At 45.0% G+C, this 24,785-nt stretch overlaps 1 long non-coding RNA gene across 1 annotated transcript; it reads right to left on the minus strand.

Moving 5' to 3' along the window:
- Positions 1 to 3,903: 3,903 nt before the first annotated feature.
- Positions 3,904 to 11,447, minus strand: LOC123641306. The gene is made up of 3 exons (XR_006736267.1): positions 11,344 to 11,447; positions 7,307 to 7,455; positions 3,904 to 3,947 (listed from the first exon to the last, which is right to left on the minus strand). It is a non-coding gene; the product is annotated as an uncharacterized LOC123641306 (long non-coding RNA).
- Between the last annotated feature and the right edge of the window lie 13,338 nt (positions 11,448 to 24,785).

The following is a 24,785-nucleotide window of genomic DNA, read 5'->3' on the forward strand; positions in this document are numbered from 1 at the left end:
CCACTCCTTAGGTGTAGGCTGCACACAGTGATTTTACTTCAAAGAGTAAAGTATGGAAAGAGGAATAAAGAGAGTAACTTTACAATGGAGAAACCTCAGCCAGTAGTCAAGTTTAACACCAACAGTGATAAGTCGTATTTATAGTGTGTTCACTCTACATGATGTGATGAAAATGATGTTTTTCCTCTGTGATCTTCTTCCCAGTCTAACCATGAAAAAATATCAGACATACCCCAAATGAAGGTCAGTTTACCAAATATCTGACCATTATTTCTCAAACTTTCAAGGTCATCAGAAGCAAGGAAAACCTAAGAAACTGTCACAGCCAAGAGGAGTCTAAGTAGTCATGATGACTACATGTAATGTGATATGACCCTGAAACAGAAAAAGACATTAGGTAAAAACTGAGAGAATCTAAATAAAGTATGGATTTTAGTAAATAATAATGTATCAATATTGGTTCATGGATTGTTACAATTGAACCGTACTACCGTAAGATGTTAATAATCAGAGAAACGGGTGGGATGTATAGGAACTCTGTACTGTCTTCACATGTTTTCTTTAAATCTCAAACTATTCTAGATTTGAAAGTTTATTGAAAATTTAGGAGGGAAAAAACTTCACAAATAATGTCAAAATAAATGCTTTTAACACACATGATAGCAAAGGACTAATTTCATTAACACATAAAAATTCCAATAAAGCTTTACAAATATCGAGAGCTTAGTAGAAACATGGTCCAGGTTTAAGGGGCTAGTTAACAGAAATGGAATTGCAAAAGACTTGAGCATATAAAAATTCAATTGCTATCACTCATAACAAGAAAAATGCAAATTAGACTACACTGAGATATCATTTTCACTGCTCAGGTGGCTCAAGTCTGACACCTTACTTTGGTGGGGAGAGGAAAAAACAGAGTTATCTTTACCCTTTGTGGGAATGTAAATACATACAAACTCAATGGATAAGGACATGACGATACATATCAGAATGAGCAGTACGTATATACTTCGACCAGCACTGTTTACATCTACGAATATATTCTATTGAAATACTAATTTACATGTACAAAGATATTTATACAAGGAGATTCATTGCAGTTGTTTGTATAATACAAATTCTCTTTTAAAGAGCAGATACCCATCATTAGGGAACTTGTTTAAAAACTACACATACGTAAAATAAAGAGTGAAACAGAATGTAGCTATTAAAAAGAATTGAAGTAGCCCTACCAACACTGACATATAGTACTTGCCAAGATATAGTGATGGGCAAAAAAGAGCAAAGTTCAGAATACTGTGTGCCTAAAATGAATTCTTACTAGTGTACACAACAACAATTCAAGAAAAAGTTGTATCCCTAGAAGAACTGGATAATTTTAAAAAGTGTAATCAGAAAACAAAACGTGTTCTTAGTAATCAAATATGATTGCAAAACTAAAGAAATTAAATTGAATTCCAAATAATAAGAGCACAGCTGAAGACAAAGTTTGTGTTCTGGCAAATAAAGTTATGTTAATGTCTCAAAACAGCACAAAATTAAAAATATAATTGAAAGTTGGGGAGCTACAATACAGATGCGGCAGATCCAATATCCATATAGAGGAGATTTAAAAGAGGAAAACTGAAAAAAGAAAATGGATAATGGTAAATTATCATGGAAATATTGGAAGAAAATGCTCTGGAACTAAAGGAAGAAGGGACTCTTTTGAAAAGCCATACCAAATGCCAACAGGGATTAATGCACAAAAGCTTACACTGAGAGAAATCTTAGAGAAATTTCTGAACTCTAAAGAATAAAAGAAAATCCTACAACTTTCTAGAAAGAGAAAAAGAGATTACCTCAAAATAAAAAAATAAATGGACCTAGACTTCTCATACACAACAATGGATTGTAGAAGATAAAGGAGAAATGCCTTCAAAATTTGGAAGGACAATGATTTGAACCAAGAATTTATGCTAATCTAAATGAATAATCAAGTATGCAGATGAAATAAAAGCAATTCAGAAAGCTTAAATTCCATTCACCTATATTTTCTGAAACAGAAATGCTCAAGATTATATTTCCAGATACCCAACAGGGAAATAGAAGAAAGAAGAAAATATGGACTCTCAAAAGTAGGTAACTGCTGTAACAGCAATTGTAGAACACAGACATTCACATAAAAATAGTAGCATAGGGGACTTCCATAAAGAAAGAAGAATAAAGGAGATTTCATTTAATCAATGTTATGAATAGGACACTTAAGGATCTATTAGTCAAATACGAAAAGAATCTCAGGGCATTTGTGAAAAATGAAAAGCTGCCCTCCAAAACATAGTTCTGTCATTAAAAACAAATTAGAAATGAGGAATGGTAATGGATGTGAAGAAGGGATGAGCCAAGAGGAGTGTGAGAAAAGGAAAAGCAGTTGGACTTTATTTTCTGAGCAGTCTTCCTTAGTGACAAAGGCGAATACATATCTTTGAAAGTAAAAAAAAAAAAGTACTGGGGATCTACAATTAATAATATTTACATGTTCATAATATTTAAAGTTTTATTTACTTATTTTTGGTATTAACTTATGAGTTTGTGCTAAGAAAACTAAACTATAGTTACAGAACAAAAATCGATCCTGCAAACTTGACCATGTTTAAGGTGCAGGGAGAGATTAATGTTCATTTCCTCTCCACACATTGTGGGGAGTAGATAATGTCTAAAGTTGAGAATCAAAAACAGAAGTTAGATTACAGCATTAATCCACTTGGGACTCTGACTCGGGGGGATGGGCAGGACATGGACAATGTATATGACCTAAACTTATGTACCCCCATGATGAGCTGAAATAAAAAAATAAATAAAATAAAAAAAGAAAGAAAGAAAGAAAGAAAAAAAATAAAAAAAGATTACAGCATTAATAACAGTAATAATTTTTAAAACTAAAATTAATGGTGTCTGAAGTTTGAACATAAAAGAGGGTGAGCATGTTACTTAGTGGTACCCATCAGAAGTAAGTGGTTAACTCAGGGGAGAGGAACTTTGGTGTCTGGGGTGAAATGGGACAACTAGGGTATCACTTTCCATTATACAATGTGAAAATGTATAATGATATGCATGTTTATTTCTATAATAAAATGATAAAGTGAAATAGATTGCTAAACCAATGATAGGGAACAATTAGAAAATAAGGCAGAGATTAATTAGAGCCATCATAGATTCCAAGAAAAATCTTGATAATGTGGTCTTATGAAAACTGAAGTGGAAAACCTGTATTCTGGTCTTGGCTTTGCCAAGAACTCACTTTGGCCAAGCAATTTTCCTCTCTTGAGTTTCAGGTTTCCTACCAGTAAAATGAAGGTTTGAGCTTGATCATCTCTAGGTTCTTTTCAGCTTTAACTTTCTAATATTCTAATTTGAACTTAATTTATTTCACATTTTTGTAAAATTATTAGCCCGCCAGATTAAGGTACCCCCTAGGTATCTGTATTTTTGTGCTATTGGGGCATCTGCACGTGGTTAGTCTTTCCTGGCTACCCACACGGTAAGACACAGCACTGTGGCCTGGAAGGCAGCCCAGTTCATGGTTGGACAGTCATCTGCAATGGGTAAGGTGAGGGGCTTATGGCAACATGGAAGGCAGCACAGTGCATAGCTCTGTCTTATTGGCGTGATCATCAGTGGATCTACATGGGACCTGCAAAGAGGTACTTAGGATTCATATTGCAGAAGTCAATCACCAGAAGCACAATGAAGGGCTTTGTGGGAATAGATCTCAGATCCCAGGGTTGAGTTCCTGGAATGGCAGGCATGGGGTGGGGTGGGCCTGGCATCCTATATGGGGAAAGGACCGATTCTGAAGGAGGAGAAGGAGAGGAAAGGGAACAGCTCACTGTTCACTTACCTCAAGAGAAGCAGGACCCAGCTTCAGGAGGGAGGGAGGTGTAGCAGGAGTTGTACTTCCAGGGGCACTGAAAGGAACAGAGAGGCTGGGCTGTTGGTGGCCTTGTGCCTTAGTTTCCTGGGGCTTCTGTAACAAAGTACCACAAACTGGGTGGCTTAAACAACAGAATTTATTCCAGTCTCCAGTTCTGGAGGCTGGAAGTCTGAGGGCAAAGTGTCCTCAGGGTTACTTTCTTCTGAAGCTGAGAAAGAATCTCTTATACATCTCTCCCCTAGCTTCTAGAGGTTTCTGGCAATGTGGTTTTTCCTGGCTTGTAGAAGCACCTGACCTCTGCCTTCATCTTCAAGTGGTGTTCTCCCAGAGTGTGTCTCTGTGTCCCAATTTCCCCTTTTTAGAATGATGCTCGTAATAGTGGAGTAGGGGCCCACTGTACTCCACTGTGACCTTATCTTAACTAATTATATCCCCAACAACCCTATTTCCAAGTAAGGTCACGTTCTGAAGTACGGGAATTTAGCACGTCATCATATGAATTTCAAGGGGACACAATTCAGTCTGCAACACCTCACAATTAGGCTGAAGGTCAGAGCCCTTCCTACTCCACCTTAAGGGCAGAAATGAGTAGGCACAGCTGGAGTGGCACAGAGCAGGGAGAGGGCTCTGCCACAGATGCAGGAGGTGGGTAACCGCTGTCAGCTCACACCAGTCGGCTTGGGAGCAGCTCACACCAGTCGGCTTGGGAGCAGCTTACTTTCCCTTCTACCTAGTTATTACTGTAACGATACTATGTAAGAACAAACCAAAAACCTTTCCAAATCACATTGCTTTTTCTCACTCAGCATTCTGTGGGTTGATGGGAGAATGGGGCTCTCTTCTTCAGGCTAAAGGCCAACTTCATATCTGTGCCAAGGTCCCAATTTTGGGACTAGCAGCCACCTAGGGCATGCTCTTGCCATGGTGAATGGTGGGCTGCAAAAGCACAATTGACCAAGCCAAACCACACCAGCGAGTTTGAGACTTTGCTCATCTCTCATCAGCTCACATTGTACTGGCCAGGGCAAGTCACCTGGCCCAATCCCACACCAGTGAATCTGGCACGTGTGCACTGCTTACTCCACTGGACAGGCTACAGTCTTGCAGCACAGGGAATGGATGTATAATCTCTTTCAGGAAGGTAGTGAAGAGGTGGAAACTATATCCAATGTACAAAACTCCAGCTTTTATTTCTTTTTTAAATGATGAAATTAACCCACAGTCATTGTTGAACTTTTAGAAAACAGTAAAAAGCAAAAAGTGAAAATAAGACCCCTGCCATCCAGAAATAGCCATTGCTAACATTTTGGTATGTTCTTTTGCTTCACTTTTATAGTGATCCTCATAAGCCACCCCTCTCCCGTTCCCTGCAGTTTTATTCCCTCTAGGCCTGGAAAATCAGAGCATGTTTATTAGACTTGTGAAGGAGAAAGCCTCTATGCTTTAGAATCAGAAGTAAAAAAAAAAAGAGAGATTTATTATTTTTTTTTACTGGAATTCTAGAACACAATCAGCGACATGAAACTCAATAAGAAGACATAAAATATCCTACATTTAGATGAGAAAAAAAACTGTACAAGATGGAGAGATGAAAACTTAATAACACTTCATGTGAGAAAAATCTGGGTGTTCCAATTTATCATAAATAAAACAGGAACCAATCACAAGGCTGCTTTAACAGATGTATCCAAGCTAAGAGTAGAATGTGTGTGTATAATATTATGTATGGCCCTCCGTCCGTGTGTGTGTGTGTGTGTGTGTGTGTGTGTGCACATGCTCATTATTGTAAATGCAGAACACATTTTTGGAAAGATATGCAAGAAACTGCTAACAGTGGTTATCTCAAAGTGGAGGAGTATTGGGGAGGGAGAGAGTTCTTTACTTTCCATTTTATGTCCTTTCATGTATATGAAATTTTTTTTACCATGAGTGTATATTATTTTTATATTGTAAACATTGTTTAAATTGAAAGAAAATGTAAGAGAGATGATAGAAACACTGCTGGGGCTGGATAAAACTGTACTCAGTTTGGTGGATGCTGTTTTTTATTATTTTTATTACAATAACACAATATGACAGCATAAAAGAATGTTTAATATATATCCTCATAGTTGCAGTCATAGGACATACACGATTCTGTGACTATGGTTTTATCATTTGACTTTAACGGTAGTTAGGCACATAGGCTCTGGAATCAAACTGTTTGGGCTCTAGCTGCATGATCATAAGTGGGTTACCTCTCTGGGCCTCTTTCATCACTTTTAAAGTAGGAATAACAATGCTATTTGTGGGGTTATTGTGGTGATTCAAGAAGGGAATCATTATTACATTTTAAACAGAGTCTAGAGTGTAGTCTGTGCTCTCTTATTAACTAACTTGTAGTTTGTTATTAGCACTTTCCTGGGAATCTATATGGTTTCCATATAGTTCCTATGCATAGTATCTTATAGCCTTGATATGTAATAATTTAATTAATCATTCTATTGTTTGGCATTGAGGTTACATATAAATGTGTGTGTGTGTGTGTAATTGCTACGAAGAAGCTATAAAACAGTACTTCTCAAGCCTTAATGTGTATATAAGGGGTCCTGTTAAAGTCTGGATTTTAATTCACCAGGCCTAGGATGGGGCCTGAGACTGCATTTCTAGCAAGCTCCCAGGTGATGCTCATGCTGTAGGTCCACAGACCACACTTTGAATAACAAGTTATAAACATATAATGAAAATACGAGGATTGAGAGAGGTTTAGAAATAGTCGCTGGAGAAATAAGGGGTAATTTGCCGGGATAAAATAAGATGTTGTGTCTCTCAAATACCTTCAAATACTTGGAAGACTGTCTCATAAAGGAGAATCCTGATTCTCCGGAACGTCAGAATTCAGAAATTCTAGGGAGGCAAAATTTCTGTCAATATAAGAAAGAACTCTCTTACAGGTCCTGTTTATCTCCACAACTCTAGGAGTCTGTGAACTAACATCATCGGCTGGCCAGTTACCAGAGCGATAAGCTAACATCCTTCAGCAAAGCTGAGGGAATGTGGAATCAAGCATCCCCAACATGCAGTGGCAGCTTGAAGGGAAGGGACTCTTCCAAGAAAGTATATCAAGTGGAAAGTCTTCTATGTGTTGTGAAGGAGGAGCCCTGGAGATCCCATGATATTTTTCATGACTCTCTGGGGTCTTGCTGGGCCCTCTTGTGCACTGAGGGGGTGTACTGAGACTTTGTCTAGTTGTTGGACTATTCTGCCTCTGAGTTCATCACAGTGCCAGACTCTTCAAGTCTGCCTGCAGTCACACTGCTTTCTAACTGCAATTTCCTGGCTCTTGGTTTCTCCATGAACTTGCAGCCTATAGACTGCCAAGGCAGCAGACTTCAGTGACAGATTTTTGCTCACCGCGTGGCCAGGAAGGATCTGGGCATGTCCTTCAATGGGATGTAGACATCCTGTCCTCCCGCTGGCAGAAATCAGTGGCACCTAAATTCTCTCCTCTCCGTAAGTGGCGGGGCTGGCTCTCCACCCACTGAGCAGGAACAGCTGTGGATCTGTGGGAAAGGAAGAGCACCAGATTTCCTATCCCAGTTCTGCTTGGAAACTAAATATTACCAGGGTCCTTAGGCGGCTTCTGAAGGGCAAAAGAAAGAGAGAAAGCACTCATGGGGTAAGCAGGGGATCTTGAAGGACAGCCCAGGCTCTGAGTGAAGAAGTGCCCATGAAGCCAGCAGTGGAGGAAGTATTCTAGAGCCATAGAGTCTGGCCTGGGGGCTGCAAGGGGCACAAGAGAGATCCTCTCACCAGTGATATCCTATAGGTGGGTCACCCTTGTCTTGAGTGACAGCTCCCTCCCAATTTCAGAATTATCTACCTCCTTCTCAACCAAGCACAAAACCTACCAGGCAGAGCCTTTTCCTGTTTTCATTTTTGCTACAAAAGAAAAATACAAGGTTGAACTGTTTTTACTCACAGCACTTCTAACACCAAACGTGGGGGGCGGGGTTCTTACACCAACCAATTCTCCATCTCTCTGGATACCAGATGAGCATCCTACAATTCAATTCAATTCTGACACTAACTCCCTAGAGTCAGCATGGACCCCACAGGTTAAAGACTCAGTCCCACAAGACTGCCCCCACTTCAGATGCCAGTCACAAGTCCTAGGTACTTGTGGCTATAAATTCTAGAGATTCCCCAAACCCCCCATGTAGGTTTGATAATTTTCTAGGATAGTTGACAGAATTTAGGAAGGCACTTTACTTACTATTATGGTTTATTATAAAGGATACAATTCAGAGTAGTCAAATGGAAGAGATGCGGATGGCTAGGTATTGGAGAGGACACAGTTTCTACAGTCTCTCCTGAGGCACACCACCCTGCCAGCATTTTGATGTGTTCACCAACCAAGAAGCTCTCCAAACCATTATCCATTGGAGGTTAACTCAATCTGCAGCCCCTCTCCCCTCACTGGAGATCAGGGAGGCGGTTGAAATTTCCAACCCTCTAATCATGGGTTGATCTTTCTGGTAACCAGCCCCATTCTAAAGTTTTCAAGGGAGCATCAGCCACCAGTCATCCCGTTAGCATACAAAAAATATTACTCCAGAGAGTCCAAGGGTTTTAGGAGCTCTGTGCTAAGAAATGGGGACAAAGACCATTTATTATTATACCACAGAAGTTAGTGAGATGCTTTGTGGAATGAGAACTGAAGACTAATGTCCTCTGTGTGCTATCTAAGGTGCTGTAATGAGAAAACAGTGTGAGAAAAGGACAAGACCACAGTGGTTCCCAGACCCTGCTGTGAAGGGCAGAGAAAACCCAGAAAGCAGGAAGAACCCCACACCATTCTACCCCTGGCAGGGTCAGGTGACCTCTTTCACATGTCCACCCTCTGCCTAGGTGATGAGTCTCTGAGGAGATACTGTCTTGTGTTTGTCTACTGTGTGTCTTGTGTCCCCAGTGCCTGTCTTCATGCATCACACAGAGCTGGTTCTTGGCAAACACATGTGGAATGACTGAATCTCTGGGTGAGGGGGAAGGGCAGGGAAGAGACGGGAAGGAGATGAGAGAGGAGCAGTGTGGAACTCTCCTGCACAGGTTCTGGCACATGCTAAGTACCCACCCCTCATCACCCCTCATCATAGTAAACCGACTTATCAGGTAGGCCTTCTTTTTCATTATCTTCTGGGAAATAGTTATCATTTCTCTCTAGTTCAAAGCAGAGGGACATTCATTAAATCAACTGAAGGCATTTCTTCAACACAGTGTATTCTTCCCTATGCCAATAGGGTCAAAATTTACATAACCCTAAGCTCAATTATTCACCTTGGTATAATCAATATCTTTGAAACAGAGTCTGCACCTGTTGAAAATTGTCTAATGAATGAATGTGAAGCATGACAAAACAATAGGACATAACATGAAAACTTTCTCATTAGTTTACTTCTACAAGGGGAGGGAGAAAGATGTGAGGAGAAAAGAAAAAAGGAAGAAGAGGAGAGTGATCCCCAGCTGACCCCTAATTATTCAGCCTGGAGGAACTCTGTGCTGAGTTTGTGTGTTGAGCATAACGGATGCCAGCAGGTGGAACTCTAGCTTGAATCTTGGTAGTGGATACATACTGATCACTGATGGTAGGAAGAGGGTCACCAACACCCTGTTACTAGGTTCTGAGTCCCTCCTCCAGCCCTCCCTGGCCTTGCACTGATCTCCCTCACTTTGAGTATCTTACAAACACTCTTATTAGTCAATTAAATGCTTAATTTGGATAAAAGAAGAGAGGGTGTGAAAATGGTGGTTCACGTGTACATACAATTAGTATTGAGTGGGATAGATTGCATACGGCCCACCTCGGGTATATAAAGAGAATAAAGCTGTAGGTGCAAAGCTGAACTCTGGGCTGAGAATGGGGAAGGAGGTGGTGTCAATGTAATCTTCCCACTGTCTGCCCAGAACTATATTTTCTCCTATCTCCCCACCCACCTTGACACACACACACACACACACACACACACACACACACACACACACACACACACTTTATATTATTGTTTTCCTTGACAGAAAGTTTACAAAGCCCTTTAGTCCACACGACTGCTGTGGTGGATTAAATGCATTACCAAGACATCTTCAGGGAATAGAGAGCACAAAAAGAGGGGTTTTGCACACTGTGTGCATCGCTTGGTTTGTGGCATCTTCCAGAGCTGGGTCCCAATGGATGAAGGAAAGCGCCAAATAGTGGGTTGGCCAGGACCCAGGAACTGACCAGTCCTAAGGCTCTAGGAAGGAGCTCAGGTCCAAGCATTAGGCAACTGAAGGCTGACCAAGCTGGGTGAGAAAAGGAAATCACCTACTTTCTGAATGAAAAACAAAGCCCAATTATCCAAGCTTAGAAATAGATTAAATTTAATAGATACCATTTATTGAGAATTTACTATGCATCAGGCATTGTGCTAAGTGTTTTTGCATACATTATCTCAATTAATTGCTGTAATAATCAAGTAGTGAAGTTTTTACTCAAGTGAGAAAACTAAGGAATAGAGAGATTAAGTAAATTCCACAAGATTATAGACCTAGTAAGTGATGGAGGCAAGACTACAAACCATATTGCTCTGCACTCAAAGCCCAGGCTTATACCACTCCGCCACTACCAACCTCCTGGGGAGACATAGTATAACCAGTGCATTCATTCTCACCCCCAAGGCTCTTCTTCCCTTTGGGGATCTCACTAGGAGCCACTGCCACCTCCTCTGGGCTGCTTTAGGTGTTCCAACTTCCTCTTTCACATTCCATCCCAAACAGAGTCCCTAGCTATAGCTCTTACAGATACAATCAAGCCATGAGGCTGGAACAGACTTTACCTGATACCCAGGATACCACCACACCCCTTCAGGATCATCTTGTTTGTTTTTAATATGGTAGGTGCTCTATAAATGTTTGTAACATGGCATCAGGTAATTAATTGCAAAATGGGGTCAATTCTCAAGAGCTCTTTGCTCTAGCCCTTCCTACTGGCTGGTCTGCACCCTTCTGATGGGCACCATCAAAACAGCCCTAACAACCCAGAAGCATGTGCTTAGGTCTCTTAGCATAAAATATGATCCCTTTGGGGATCTCTAGAGAGGCAAGTGGCATCCTATCCCCAGCTGGCCTGTGTAAAGTCAGCATCCAGGTGGCTTTCCAGGGGGACAGCCTTACACTTCAGAGGACACAGACACAGGGCACAGTCCACACCCAGCAGATCATGGGGTCAGTGCAGGCAGCAGTTGATGGGAGGAAATCTTATCAATTATCCTGGCAGGTAGAACAGTAGGAAGAGGCAAGGAGGTAGCATTGAACCCACCCACTAGCAGCTGGGAGCCTAGGCCCCGAGGGCAGGGAAGATAAGCATGTGTCCAGTGGTCACAACCTCCCCAGATGTAGTCTGGACAGACATTTACCATGAGGTTGGGCGCAGAGTCCAGTGGTCACAACCTCCCCAGATGTAGTCTGGACAGACATTTACCATGAGGTTGGGCGCGGAGTTCAAGTTTGAAGCAGCAAGGGATCTTGGCAGGTGTGCACAGCATTGACGGGTATCGGTGGCTGGGTCCAGGGATGGGATGGAACCTGCAGGTGGAGATCAGAAGGAAGAAGGAAATAAAGACTGATAACAAGACAAAATCTGAGAGATTTCAGAGCCCAAGACACAACTCAGGGGCAGGACAAATCTCTGAGAGGCTTGAGGTCAACCAGGGCCTGCCGCAGGTCAGGAGGAGCTGGAGCCCAGAGAAGGGCTTGTACCATAGAGGATAAAGCAAATTTCCACAAAGTCAAATGAAGAAAAAGGGGGAGACTGATCCCAGAAAAGGTGAGCACCTCAGTTCTGTGTTCTGTAATCCAGCACACTTGAGATGGAACCACATCCAAATTTGTAGAATCTGAGCCAAAAGATTACAGACCCTGGGCTCCTTACAGAGCCCCTGCCTGGAGCTGAACATGGTCCCTGAGACTGGCAGGGCTGTGCTGACCTGCAAGGGTTAAACAATCCAGCTACAAGGGAGGGATGCAGGAGCCAGGATCCAAGTAGGCAGCCCGTCTCATCACTCTTCTTGTGTCTAGTGTGATATCAACTGAAGATCAGCCATCTGTGGAAATCCAATGGACATATAACATGGACATGTTGAGTAAATCAATCTCCAATTGACCTGGACCAGCCGTTTCGGCTTCTCACCCTGGGTGGATGCCACTCAGGAGCAGGCTGACAGTGCATGCCACAATGTCATGACCTTCTAGCAGGCTGTCCCAGGCTCCAGTGCACTGTGCCACGCTCTCCTCCCTGGTGCTGGAGCAGCTTCAGGGTATGTGCGTGGCCTGACCACCACCAAGGAAACCTTTCTGCCAAAAGCCTGCTAAGCCATGCCAGTGTCCTTAGCAGGCTCAGGGGACACTGACTTCGCTGCCAAGAGCGAGCAACCAGAACTTGCCTATCAGGGGTTGAGCCACAGGTTTAGAAATCTCTGATCTTTCCTTAAGGGTCTCTAATGGCTTCCGCCCCTGGGCAGGAAGCTGGAGGCCTAACCCTCCAGCACTGGTCCTGAGACTGCTTTCCCCAGCTGCCTGGCTCTGGCTCATCCCAACCCAACCAGCCAAGAGATGAGAAGACCCCTTCCCCACCACGGGCTGTGAGCCTTTGCCTATCTGTGGGGTCTTATTCCCATCAGTCCCTTCCATAGGGGCTGGACCCTGCTGAGACAACCCAAAGAGACTGGCTCTGGGAGGCATGGCCTATCCATGTATATCAAAGTATATCCTAAGGCCTATCCTAAGTATAACGAAGGCCTAGTACTGAGGAGGGCCCAGCAGAGGCAGGGATGAACTAACAAATGAAGAAAGAAATGAAGAAGCACATGAGTAGGAATCATCTTTATCCATGAAAGCTTTTGCTAAGGAGGTGTGTCCAGAGGATGAGACAATTTTTATTTTATTTTTTTGTGGCTAGTACCCGGAGCATGGGTGTGTCCACCCTGATGGTAGAAAGGCAGGTATCTATAAACCACTGTTACCAAATCATTAATCAGCCATTTACACCCTGCTCTCAGAATTACCCAACAAGGGAACTCTCTCTCTCAGTACTTGCAGCCTCTTTTCTCTTTCCAGAGGTTGTTGTTGTTTGACAATGACTTCTGTACCATCATCCCAGTTCCTCCCATTCCTCCGCCACCTTCCTCCCAACAACCCTTAGTCCCCTACACACGTGCACATAGATGCACATACATACCCACACACACACTTGCATGTACACACACAGCTGCCCACAGCAGCCTTCATTCCACTCATTTCTCATCTCTCCTCTATCATTTCTGGATTTTCAGATGCCACTGGAATGAGGCTCTTCATTCGTTATTTGAACCAGGCCCAGTGGTGGCCTGAGGCTGGCAAATGGGAGGCTAATCTTTCATCTTGGGACCCACTCATTTTGCTGTTTCTTTGTCTCCCACTCCTGCATACCACACAATGGCACAACGGGCTGTGAGAGTGCTGAGGTGACGGTGCCTCCTTTGGGCCGTGTGGGGAAGGTCTGCGTGCTCCAGCAGCTCCCGCTCTGGGCATAGCTCAGGGCAGGCAATGCCCTTGAGGCACGGGTGGTTAGATACCTGCAGACTCACAGCCTGGAGAGGAGGCCAGGCCCTCCACGCGGCAGTGAGCAGAACGGGCCCCAAGACCAGCAGCCTGCAGACTGCCCTTCCTGCCCCAGGCGGACAGGGCTCAGCTGTCTCTGGGAACATAGTTCCTTTTTCCTTTCCCCATTCTCACCACAGACACACAGAGCCAACTCCCATATGTTTTTTTCCATTGCCAAGCCCTTCCAACCAGGCTCTGAAAGAAGAGAATTATAGATGAGCTGCATTCATAGTTTCTTAGGTCTTTGGTGCGTTGGTTGGCAGGCTGTGTCGGTGTAATGTCCATTCAAACTGACCGCAGCATGAGCACAGAAAGGATCCCCACCACAGGGCCAGGTCAGCCACAGAAACATTATGTTCTCTAGTGGAAGCGTCCTGCCTTTGGACAACAAAACATCTGGCGGAACACAGGAGCAGCATGGGGAAATTTGGGGTGATGGAATTCTTCTGAATCATGATCATAGTGGTAAATAAATTGTCACGCGTTTGTCAAAACCCATCGAATGGTACTCCTCAAAGAGAGAATTTTACTGTACTATTATTTCTCTCCATCTCCATCTCTCTCTCTTTATATACACACACACACACACATATATAAGAGCCATGTATTATGATTTATTATGTTAACAATGGCTGGATACTTTCCAGACGGCCCTTTATATGTGTGTGTGTGTGTGTGTGTGTGTGTGTGTGTGTGTGTGTGTGTATCTCCAAATGGAGTCTTCAACAAGTCACTCAAACCTATGTCACAACATTCTAGTCTTGCTCCTTCTGACCACACACCCAATCCAGCAGTCACTGCTCAGAAATTATGTGGATTCTTCCCTCTGCTCATTCGTCCTTCAAGGCAAAATTGGCCTGCTAGGAGGATTTCCCTTCCCCAGTGGTGTTTTAGGCCATCTCTGAGTAGGGAACTACCTCACAGCATTCACTTCTTAGTGATACTGACCTGTGCTGTTGGAACCACCTGAAAGTCAAGTGCTAAATAGTCCATTGTTATTTAAAAAGCCACAGAGAACTTCCTCATGGAGTTGTAGGTGCTGTGTGATATTCAAGAAGATAGTGGGTAGTATAGACATTTTAACGATGTTAATTCTTCCAATCCATGAGCATGGTATGGATTTCCACTTATTTACGTGTTCTGCAATTTCCTTCCTTAGCGTTTCATAGTTCTCTTTATAGAGGTCCTTTACCTCTTTAGTTAAATATATTCCTAGATATTTTATTTTCTTTGTTGCTATTTTGAAAGGTATTGAGTCCTTGATTTGGTTCTCCGATTGAATAGTATTGGCATATATGAATGCCTCTGCTTTGTGTGTACTGACTTTGTAACCTGAGACATTACTGAATTCGTTAATTAATTCCAGGAGTCTCTTGGCTGAATCCTTGGGGTTTTCCAGATACAACATCATGTCATCAGCGAAGAGTGAGAGTTTGATCTCTTCTGTCCCTATTTGGACACCTTTGATTCTGCTCTCTTGTCTGATAGCTCTCGCAAGGACTTCCAATACTATGTTGAAAAGTAATGGGGACAGTGGGCAGCCTTGTCTGGTTCCAGTTCTGAGAGGGAATGCTTTCAATTTTTCCCCATTCAGTATGATGTTGGCTGTGGGTTTGTCATATATGGCTTGTATTATTTTTAGGTAGGTCCCATTTATGCCTATGTTGTTAAGTGTTTTTATCATAAAAGGGTGTTGAATTTTGTCAAATGCTTTTTCTGCATCTATTGAGAGGATCATATGGTCTTTATTTTTGCTTCTATTTACGTGGTTAATTACATTTATAGATTTTCATAGAAGAAGACTGAAACAGGACCCACAGATTTCACCTCTCACAAAAATCAAATCACAGTGGATAACAGATTTAAACCTTAAATGGGAAACGATTAGAATTCTAGAAGAAAATGTAGGAAAGACTCTTACAGACATTGATCTAGGCAAAGAATTTATGAAGAAAACCCCTAAGGCAATCACAGCAACAACAAAAATAAACGAATGGGACCTGATTAAATTAAAAAGCTTCTGCACAGCCAAAGAAACAGTCATGAAAATAAACAGACAGCCTACAGAATGGGAAAAAATTTTCGCATACTACACATCAGATAAAAGACTGATAACAAGAATCTATTTAGAACTCAGGAAAATCAGCAAGAAAAAAATCAAACAACCCTATCAAAAAACGGGCAAAGAACATGAATAGAAATTTTTCAAAAGAAGACATAAGAATGGCCAAAAAACGTATCAAAAAATGCTCAACATCCCTAATCATCAGGGAAATGCAAATCAAAACCACAATGAGATACCACTTAACTCCGATGAGAATGGCCTTTATCAAAAAATCCCAAAACAACACATGTTGGCGTGGATGCAGAGAGACAGGAACACTCATACACTGCTGGTGGGAATGCAAACTAGTGCAACCCCTATGGAAAGCAATATGGAGATACCTTAAACAGATTCAAGTAGACCTACCATTTGATCAAGCAATCCCATTATTGGGCATATACCCAGAAGAACAAAAGTCATTCTTTAACAAAGACACCTGTACCCAAATGTTTATGGCAGCACAATTCACAATCGCAAAGATGTGGAAACAACCCAAGTGCCCATCAATCCACGAATGGATTAGTAAACTGTGGTATATGTATACCAAGGAGTACTACTCAGCTATAGGAAATAACGATGATACGACATCTCTTTGGTTCTCCTGGAGAGAGTTGGAACCCATTATACTAAGTGAAGTATCCAAAGAATGGAAAAACAAGCATCACATGTACTCACCAGAAAACTGGTTTCCCTGATCATCACCTAAATGTACATCAGGGAAGGATACCAATTGGATATCAGACTGGGATGGCGGGTGGGGGGAGGGGATGGGTGTATGCCTACATGACGAGTGCGTTGCACACCCTCTGGGGAATGGTCATGCTTGAAGGTGCAGACCCGGGGAGGTGGGGGGGGAGGGGATGGAGGTATGACTACATGATGAGTGCCAGGCGCACTGTCTGGAGAATGAGAACGGACACGCTTGGGACTCTGACTCGGGGGGATGGGCGGGACACGGACAATGTATATGACCTAAACTTATGTACCCCCATGATGAGCTGAAATAAAAAAAAAAAAAAAAAGAATGGATTTTCACCAGACAATTAGTGACCTGGAAAAAAAAAAAAAAGAAGATAGTGGGGTAGTCAGGAATTAGTTTTGTTTCCCAAAGATTTTCAGTTGTCCACATTTAAGAACAGTAGGACCACATTTCCTGGCCTCTTATTGGTGGAGTGGGACCACATAACTAGTTCTAACCGATGAGAAATCACACCTGTCCTTCCTTAGATGCTGAGTATCGAATTGCTGGTATGAGTCCCCCCGGGTCTCCTTTTCCCTCTGGACTATGACCGGCATCATTTGGGATGGTGGCTGCCTCTTCAGCCTGGGCCACAAACGACTGTGATGACCATAGCCCCTCCCACCAGCCCCTCCCACAACTGACCCTCAGTCAGAGGTAGTGTTAAGTGGATGAAATTTGAATCCTTGTTATTTTAAGTCAGTGAGATTACCAGAATTGTCAGAATTGTTTGCTACAGCAGCATAACCTAGCCTGAGTGATATAGATGCTGAGCTGGGGGAGCGGTGGGCATGACTGATTAATCACGGCTCGTGATCATTGCAGGAAAGACCATTCACTGAGTCCTGACTACCACACTTATGAAATTGCCTATTTTTTGAGCCCAAACTGCTTTGCTTCTAGCTGTGCCCTGGGCCATGTCACCCTAGGAATCTTCCATCCCCAAAGACACGAGTGGCCCATTTTGACTGAGTCTCATCTACAATAATCTTGGCCCAGAAGAGACTATCAGAAGAGCATTTTTAAAAGATTTTGGCATTTCTCTTACCACCTATTCTCCAAGGCAAGGAAGATACAAGACTCTTTCGGGCTCTGTCAGGGATACTAGAGAGACAGCGAGAAGGTAAGTCTTAGAATTCCTCACTCCACATTTTTGCGGAACTTTCTGGCCTTTTGGTTTTACTCAGCTTGGATCAGCCCTTAGTAGAAATTTTCATTGATGAAAGAACCAAACTGTTGGAGTCCAGCTGGCTGTCCAAGCAGGTGCACAGCAGGTACAGTTTCTGATGGTGCACCTGTAACAACACGTTATGCCTCATTTAAGATTATATTCCACCCTCATTAGTTAAGCACTTTCAAAATCTGTGCCCCCTAAGTTTCCCAAGATGATAGACTTGCAATTATTTCCAGGTATAACTTTCACTTCTGTACCCTGATTATTCATGTCACACTGCAGGCCATGTTGCGTCTAAACCTTGCCTATTCAGGGAACAGCAATGAGAAGGAGGCAGAATCAGCACCACCTCTGCAGGCAAGAGAGGGCAGGGAGGGTTTCAGAGGGTTTTAAGAGGCCTGCGGTGCTCACAGATGCCCCTGTCCCAGAATCACATGCCGCACCACCCACATCCCTGGTTGATGAGTTTATAAGTTAACTAGTGTTGCCATTCATGAGCCAGTGGATTCAATCCCTGAAATTTTCTAACAATAATCAACCCAAAAGCCACAAGCAATGAGAAATTATTTACTTTAAGGAGAGATTTTCGATGTTTGAGCTTAGCTCAGGCCACTTGCTTACGCTGACAGATGCTCTCAGGAGGACCCGTCATCCCCATGTCCCATCCCTTTTGTGGTCTGTGGCAGCAGAGCTTGGTCCCCAGCACTGCACCATCACTGAGCTCATGTCACCTCAGGTGAGCACAGCAGGTAACTGGATTAGCTGCTCCTTCTCTGCATACTTACGCATTCCATTTGGGCCATGACCAATTCCACATACCCTGAGGGCCTGCTGCCTACAACTAATTTCTGGAACCAATTTCTATATCGGCCAGGATTCTGCTGCAACAACAGAAACCAATTCCGACTGACTTAAGTGGTGGGGGTGGGGAACAAAACAAAATCCTAAGGAGGGGGGAGACTGTGTGCAGGATGGAGGATCATGGGGTAGCTCACAGAATCAGGGAGTGAAAAGCTGTCCTTGAAACTTGGAGTCTCAGGGACAGGGCTGCGATATGCATCTCAGCAGCAGCAGAAACTAGGAGACCTTCTCAGATGACACATGCCAAACTTTCCCTTTCATTTCCCCATAATGTTACAATTCCCAAGATAGGATAGCAGTTTGTTTAGCTGGGATCATGTGTCCAGTCCTGGAAACAGTCAGGGTCTGCTACGAGCAGAAGAGGAAGACATGGGTGTCCATGTAAGACAGCCTCCACCACTTCCCCTAGCCCAAGGCCGCATAGCCTCCTTCCTCCTGAGTACACCCATCCCACCCAACATGTGATGGGGGAGAGTGAAGAACAAGGCTGCCTGGCAATAATCACATCTTTTCTCTAGAAGGGAAGTTTGTATCTTTGAGACTCAGGACACAGGGACCCCTCAGCCACTAGTCTTGATCCTGCCCAGAAGGAATTCCTCTAAGACTTTTTATCTGTGCCCCAAATTCTTCTGCCTTCACTTACAGAGTGGATTTCTCAGGCATTACAGGATCTTGGGGATGGGAGACAGACCATTCCCCTAGATGCAGGGTAGAGATTTGGGCTCTCTCTTTTCCATCCATATTGGAAGATCTTAATCAAGAAAGATACCATTCTCTATTTCCATTGGGTGGCATTAACACACCCCTGGATGAACCCCTGTCCTAGTCTGTTCTGTGCTTCTATAACAGAATACCATAGACTGGTTAATTTATAATGAATGGAAATTTATTGTCTCACAGTTATGAAGGCTGAGAAGTCCAAGATCAAGTTGCTAGCATCTTGCAAGAATCTTTTTGCTGCATCATCCTATGGCAGAAGGTGAAAGAGCAAGAGGGAGAGTGAGAGAGATTGAGACAAACTTGTCTTTTTATAAGGACCCCAATCCTACAATAATAGCAATAATCCATTCATGAGGGCCATGCCCCATGACCCAGGCACCTCCCAATAGGCCCACCTCCCAACATCACCACACTGGGGATCAAGTGGTTTCCAACCCATGACTGTTGGGGACACATTCAAGCTATAGCATTCCCTTAGCACACTTCTCAAGAGGGGACTTCACTCAGGAAGTCCTTTTAGTGCTTTACCAGCAGCAGCCTCTTCTGGGAGGACTAAACCCCCTTTGAGTTTACTGACAGTATGAAATTTCCTCCCTGGAAGTGTGAAAGCTCACTTCACTGACAATGTGCATCCCCTTGGACACAGCACAGGAAGAACTGCTCTCCAGGGAGTGCTTTACTTTGTAGGACAAATTCTCATAAGGTTCCACATCCCAACCTGAACGAGTGTTGGGAAAGTCATCCCAGGGCCCCAGGAAGCTGTCCACGGCCAACAGTCTTGCAGGTTTCCCAGGGTCCTTTGGGATGACCAGCAGCTCTACCACATCATGGCCACATGCCCATCTTACCACAGGGCAGGGCCTGCTGCGCCCATTAGCCCAGCCTCTCACCAGGGCTCCGTTACCTCCCAGAGGTAATGCTGACTGGGAACAGGTCAGAACCCTCTCCAGGAATCTGCTGAAGCCCTGCTATGGCTCCTGCCGCCTTCGTGCCTGCTCACTGTCTACACTCTAGCCTCATCCTTGCCTTCATGCCTGGTTCCCACGCCACCCGCTATTTATTTTTAAACCTGTCCTCTTTGGATCACTTTTAATCACATTCTCAGCCCCTCTCCCCAGGAGAACTGGCCACTTCTTTGTGTCTTGTTTGTTCCACGTTTCCACTACAGCACCTTAGCCATTTTGTGCAATTATTTGCTTGACCACCTGCCTTCACTACACTGTGAGCTCCTCGAGGGAAGCCACCAAGCTCACATCTCTGTATCCCAAGGGCCTAGCACAGTGCTTGGCATGAAAGTCATTCAAAGTATTTGTTGAAAGAATGGGTGGATGAGCTGAGCAATCCATCCTCTGTGTGCTCAGGACAATACCCTGATCCAGGCCCAGGACAGGGAACTGCCCAAGTGTGGTCTCAACTTGTCAGCAAAACCCCATCCACATCCTGGGCTTTGTAGCGCCTCCTCTTATTCTTCCCTGATGTCACTTTGTAGATTTTCAAACAGTTTCAAAGCTTTAACTTTCTACCAACAGTGTCACCAGGCCTTCTCACACTGTCTCTGGTGACAGAGAATAGGAGGTTGAGAGAAGAGTTACACAATGCATATTTCTGTTTTTAGTAAATTCCAAATTTGTTGAGCCAGGTATCAGAATAAGTTGGGAAGTAAACTGAAGGAAGAAAGGGATCAGCAGACTGGCTTGGGTCTCAGGGCTTGCTCTACAACTCCCTTTTCTGATCATGAGTTTTAACATCTATAAAAGAAGCCAACCTTCCTCAGAGGTTTGCATGAAGTTTTAACTGAGTAAAATAGGTTAAGCACCTGGCAGTGCCCGGCACGTTGGTAGGCATGTGACTGTCCCAAATATGAGCATTCAAGAGGCTGATTAAATGAGAATTTCCAGGAAATATCTAAAAACAACAAAAATCTAGGAAAATCAATGACATGAAATCTTAAGAGGAGCTTGTGAGAAAATGACATGGACTCATTATACTTTTTATCAGTAGCTCTCTTTTTCTCTCTGCAAAAGCCAGAGACCTTACTGCTTCCAGAGGAAGGCCTGGCTCTGAGCCCCCAGGGTTAACGGTGTCTCAATTCTGCAAAAGAAATGACTTGCATCTGCTGAAGCTGTACAGATACATACCCAAGACACATCAGTTGTTGGGAGCGGTCTCTGATTACGGGTGAGCACATAGCCAATAGAATCATTGCTGGGAGCCTTGTCAGGGCCCTCTACCAATCACTTCCCGCCACGACTACCTGCAATGGTATATAAGCCCACTGTCCTTCCTGTTCGGGGTCTCTCGCCATGTAACTAGACTAGATGCCTCATTAAACTGCTGTTGGAAGAACTCCAGTTTGTTGCGTCGTCCTTGCAGGCGAGTGCGGCACGACAAGTGGTGCCGAAACCCGGGAACTTCTCGCACCGGCGGAGACGACCTCTTTGGAGGTGAGTTCAGAACCACAGCAGCTGGGGCGGCTTTATTTTGGACCCCTGCCCTCTTCTGACACCGGCACCGGGTGCTTGTGACCTACCCCATGGGGAACTCTCCTAGTTGTCACCTGTTGCGGGCCCTGCGGGGTCTTCTGGCCTCCCGGGAGCTTCGTATCCCTGACCGTGTCCTGTGCCATTTTATGCAGGACGTGGACCGGGTGGCCCCATGGTTTCTCCACTCGGGGTCTTTAACGATTCCGAGTTGGGATAAGCTAGAGCAGGACCTTCGCCGTGCCCGGGAGTCTGGTCCCCTTTGGGAGTGTGTTCTCCCTGTGTGGGCACTGGTGCGCTCCTGTTTAGAGGACGACCGTTGCAGCGGTCCGGTCCGGGAAGGTCAGCAAGTACTCAGTGATCATCAAGATAGTATGTCTGAGAGAGGCAAAGTGGGTCCGGCTCGGCCGGGGCGGCCGAGGAAAAGGCCGAAAAAGAAACGTAAGTCCACGGGTAAACAGGAATGGCGGGGACACCTGCCGCCTGAAAGGGACATGGAGGAGGTGGCTCTCAAAATGGCCTCCCTCCACATGTCGGCTTCCTCTTCCTCCTCTTCTTCCTCTCGTCCTTCTTCTTCCTGTTCTTCTTCATCGTCTCGCTCTTCTTCCCGTTCGCGTTCTCGCGAGGTGGAGGAGGGGCTGTCTCTGCAGGAGAAGGCGGAGCTGGAGGAGGCGGCGGCTAGATATGAGGCGGAGCGTAATTGCCCGCCCCTGTACGCTACTGCCCCTCCTTTTCCCGTTGCGGGATCCACCCCTCTAAATATGGAGGGCGGAACCTCGTTTGTGCCTCCCCGAGCTAGAAAGAAGATACAGAGGGAGTTTGCTTTTCCCGTCTTTGAGGACGCTAATCAACATCGCTTTCACGAACACCTAGATTACAAGCAACTAAAAGCTTTGGTTGAAGCTGTCAAGGCTTATGGGTGCAATGCCGCTTACACCCGTGGCCTACTGGAACGGCTAAGTGCGCATGCCATGACCCCCAGTGATTGGGCTGGTACCGCGCGGGCCTGTCTATCCATGGGGCAATATTTAGATTGGAAATCCATATATCAAGAAGCCTGTATTAATCAAGCTCAGCAGAACGCGCAGCAGGGCCAGCCTGCCTGGGATGCCGATATGCTCTTAGGACAGGGTCGCTGGCAGAATAATCAGCTTAATTTTCCCATTCAGGTCTATGGCCAGATTAATCAATTGGCTATAAGAGCCTGGCAACAACTGCCTAATCGCGGGGAAGTTGCAGGTAATTTAACCAAGGTCATCCAAGGCCCTGCAGAACCGTTTTCTGACTTTGTGGCTCGGATGGTGGAATGCGCTGCAAGGATTTTCAGCGATGCCGACTCGGCTATGCCATTAGTGGAACAGTTGGTTTTCGAGCAGTGCACGAGAGAGTGTCGTCATGCTATTGCCCCTTGGAAGGGAAAGGGCCTCAGTGCATGGTTAAAAGCTTGCAGAGAAATTGGAGGCCCTCCCACCAATGCGGGCTTGGCGGCTGCCATCCTCGCCGCTAAGGACACTTCCGAAGTGACTTGTTTTAAGTGTGGCCAACAAGGACACATTCGGAGACAGTGCAAAAGCCAAAATACCCGCTCTATGGGACCTCCACGCTTTCGGTCGGAGTCCCGGCCTTCCATACTGGAAATCTGCCATCGGTGTGGTAAGGGCCGTCATCGAGCCTCCGAGTGTCGGTCAGTCAAGGACCTTCACGGACGCTGGCTGCAGCCTTTAACCTCCACACCTGGTGCTCGTTCTAAAACATTTAACCAGCCAAAAAACGGGAGGAGGGGCCCTCGACCCCAGGGCCCACAAATGTATGGGGTCTTCTAGCAGCCACCGGTCCAACAGCCACTGGTGCCCCCGCAGATGCAGCTGCCGTCCCTGGTGCCCCCAGGGTCCGGAGAGCCACTGCGGGTTCCGCAGGACTGGACCTCTGTGCCACCACCCACTCAGTATTAACCCCCGGGATGGGATGTCAGCCCATCCCTTCTGATTTTCGCGGTCCTCTCCCGTCGGGATCGGTGGGGTTAGTGCTAGGTCATTCCTCCTCTACACTGCGAGGCTTAGTTATTTACCCAGGAGTTATAGATTCAGATTTCACAGGCACTGTTCAGATTTTAGCCTCGGCCCACAGAGGTGTAGTATCTATCTGCCCTGGTGACAGGATTGCTCAGCTGTTAGTATTACCCAGTCTTCATTCTCATTTTCCCAGTGCTCCCTGTCCTTGGGGGGAGGGGAGCTTTGGTTCCTCGGGGGGTGTAGGGGCATTTGTGACCCTTGAGTTGGGAGAGAGACCAACACTTACATTACAAGTTCAGGGCAAGTCCTTTTTAGGTATCTTGGATACCGGGGCAGATTCCAGTGTTATGTCCAGTCGATGGTGGCCTTCCTCCTGGCCCACTGTTCCCTCTACACATAGTCTGCAAGGCCTCGGATATGCCTCTGCCCCGGCCATGAGTGCATCCCGTCTCAAATGGCGGGACTCCGAGGGTAATGAGGGTTCATTTCAGCCATATGTTATGCCTATACCTGTCAACCTATGGGGACGGGAAGTGTTAAAGCAAATGTCTTTTCGGTTGACTAATGAGTTCTCTCCACAGAGTCAACAGATGATGCGTGCTATGGGCTGCGTTCCTGGAAAAGGACTGGGCCCCCGGCTACAGGGCCGAGCGGAGCCCATTATACCTGAGCCGCGACCTCCACGACAAGGGCTGGGTTTTTCTTAGGGGTCACTGAGGAGCAAGCTATACCCATACCGTGGCTAACAGCGGAGCCGGTCTGGGTGCCTCAGTGGCCCCTGCCTTCAGTCAAACTTACTGCCGCTCGAGAGTTAGTCTCTGAGCAGCTCCGCATAGGCCATTTGGAGCCATCTCGCTCTCCCTGGAATACACCAATCTTTGTTATCAAAAAGAAATCTGGCAAGTGGCGGCTCTTACACGATCTCCGCGCAATCAATCGCCAGATGCAGCTGATGGGGTCAGTGCAGTGCGGCCTCCCACTTCTGTCCGCTTTGCCTAAGCATTGGCAACTTCTTATTGTTGATATTAAGGACTGTTTCTTTTCCATTCCGCTACACCCCAATGATCGGGAGCATTTCGCTTTTACGCTTCCATCCCTTAATCATCAGGAGCCTGATCAGCGATACCA

This window comes from Lemur catta, chromosome 1 (assembly GCF_020740605.2).
Source record: "Lemur catta isolate mLemCat1 chromosome 1, mLemCat1.pri, whole genome shotgun sequence".
Lineage (NCBI taxonomy): Eukaryota > Metazoa > Chordata > Mammalia > Primates > Lemuridae > Lemur > Lemur catta.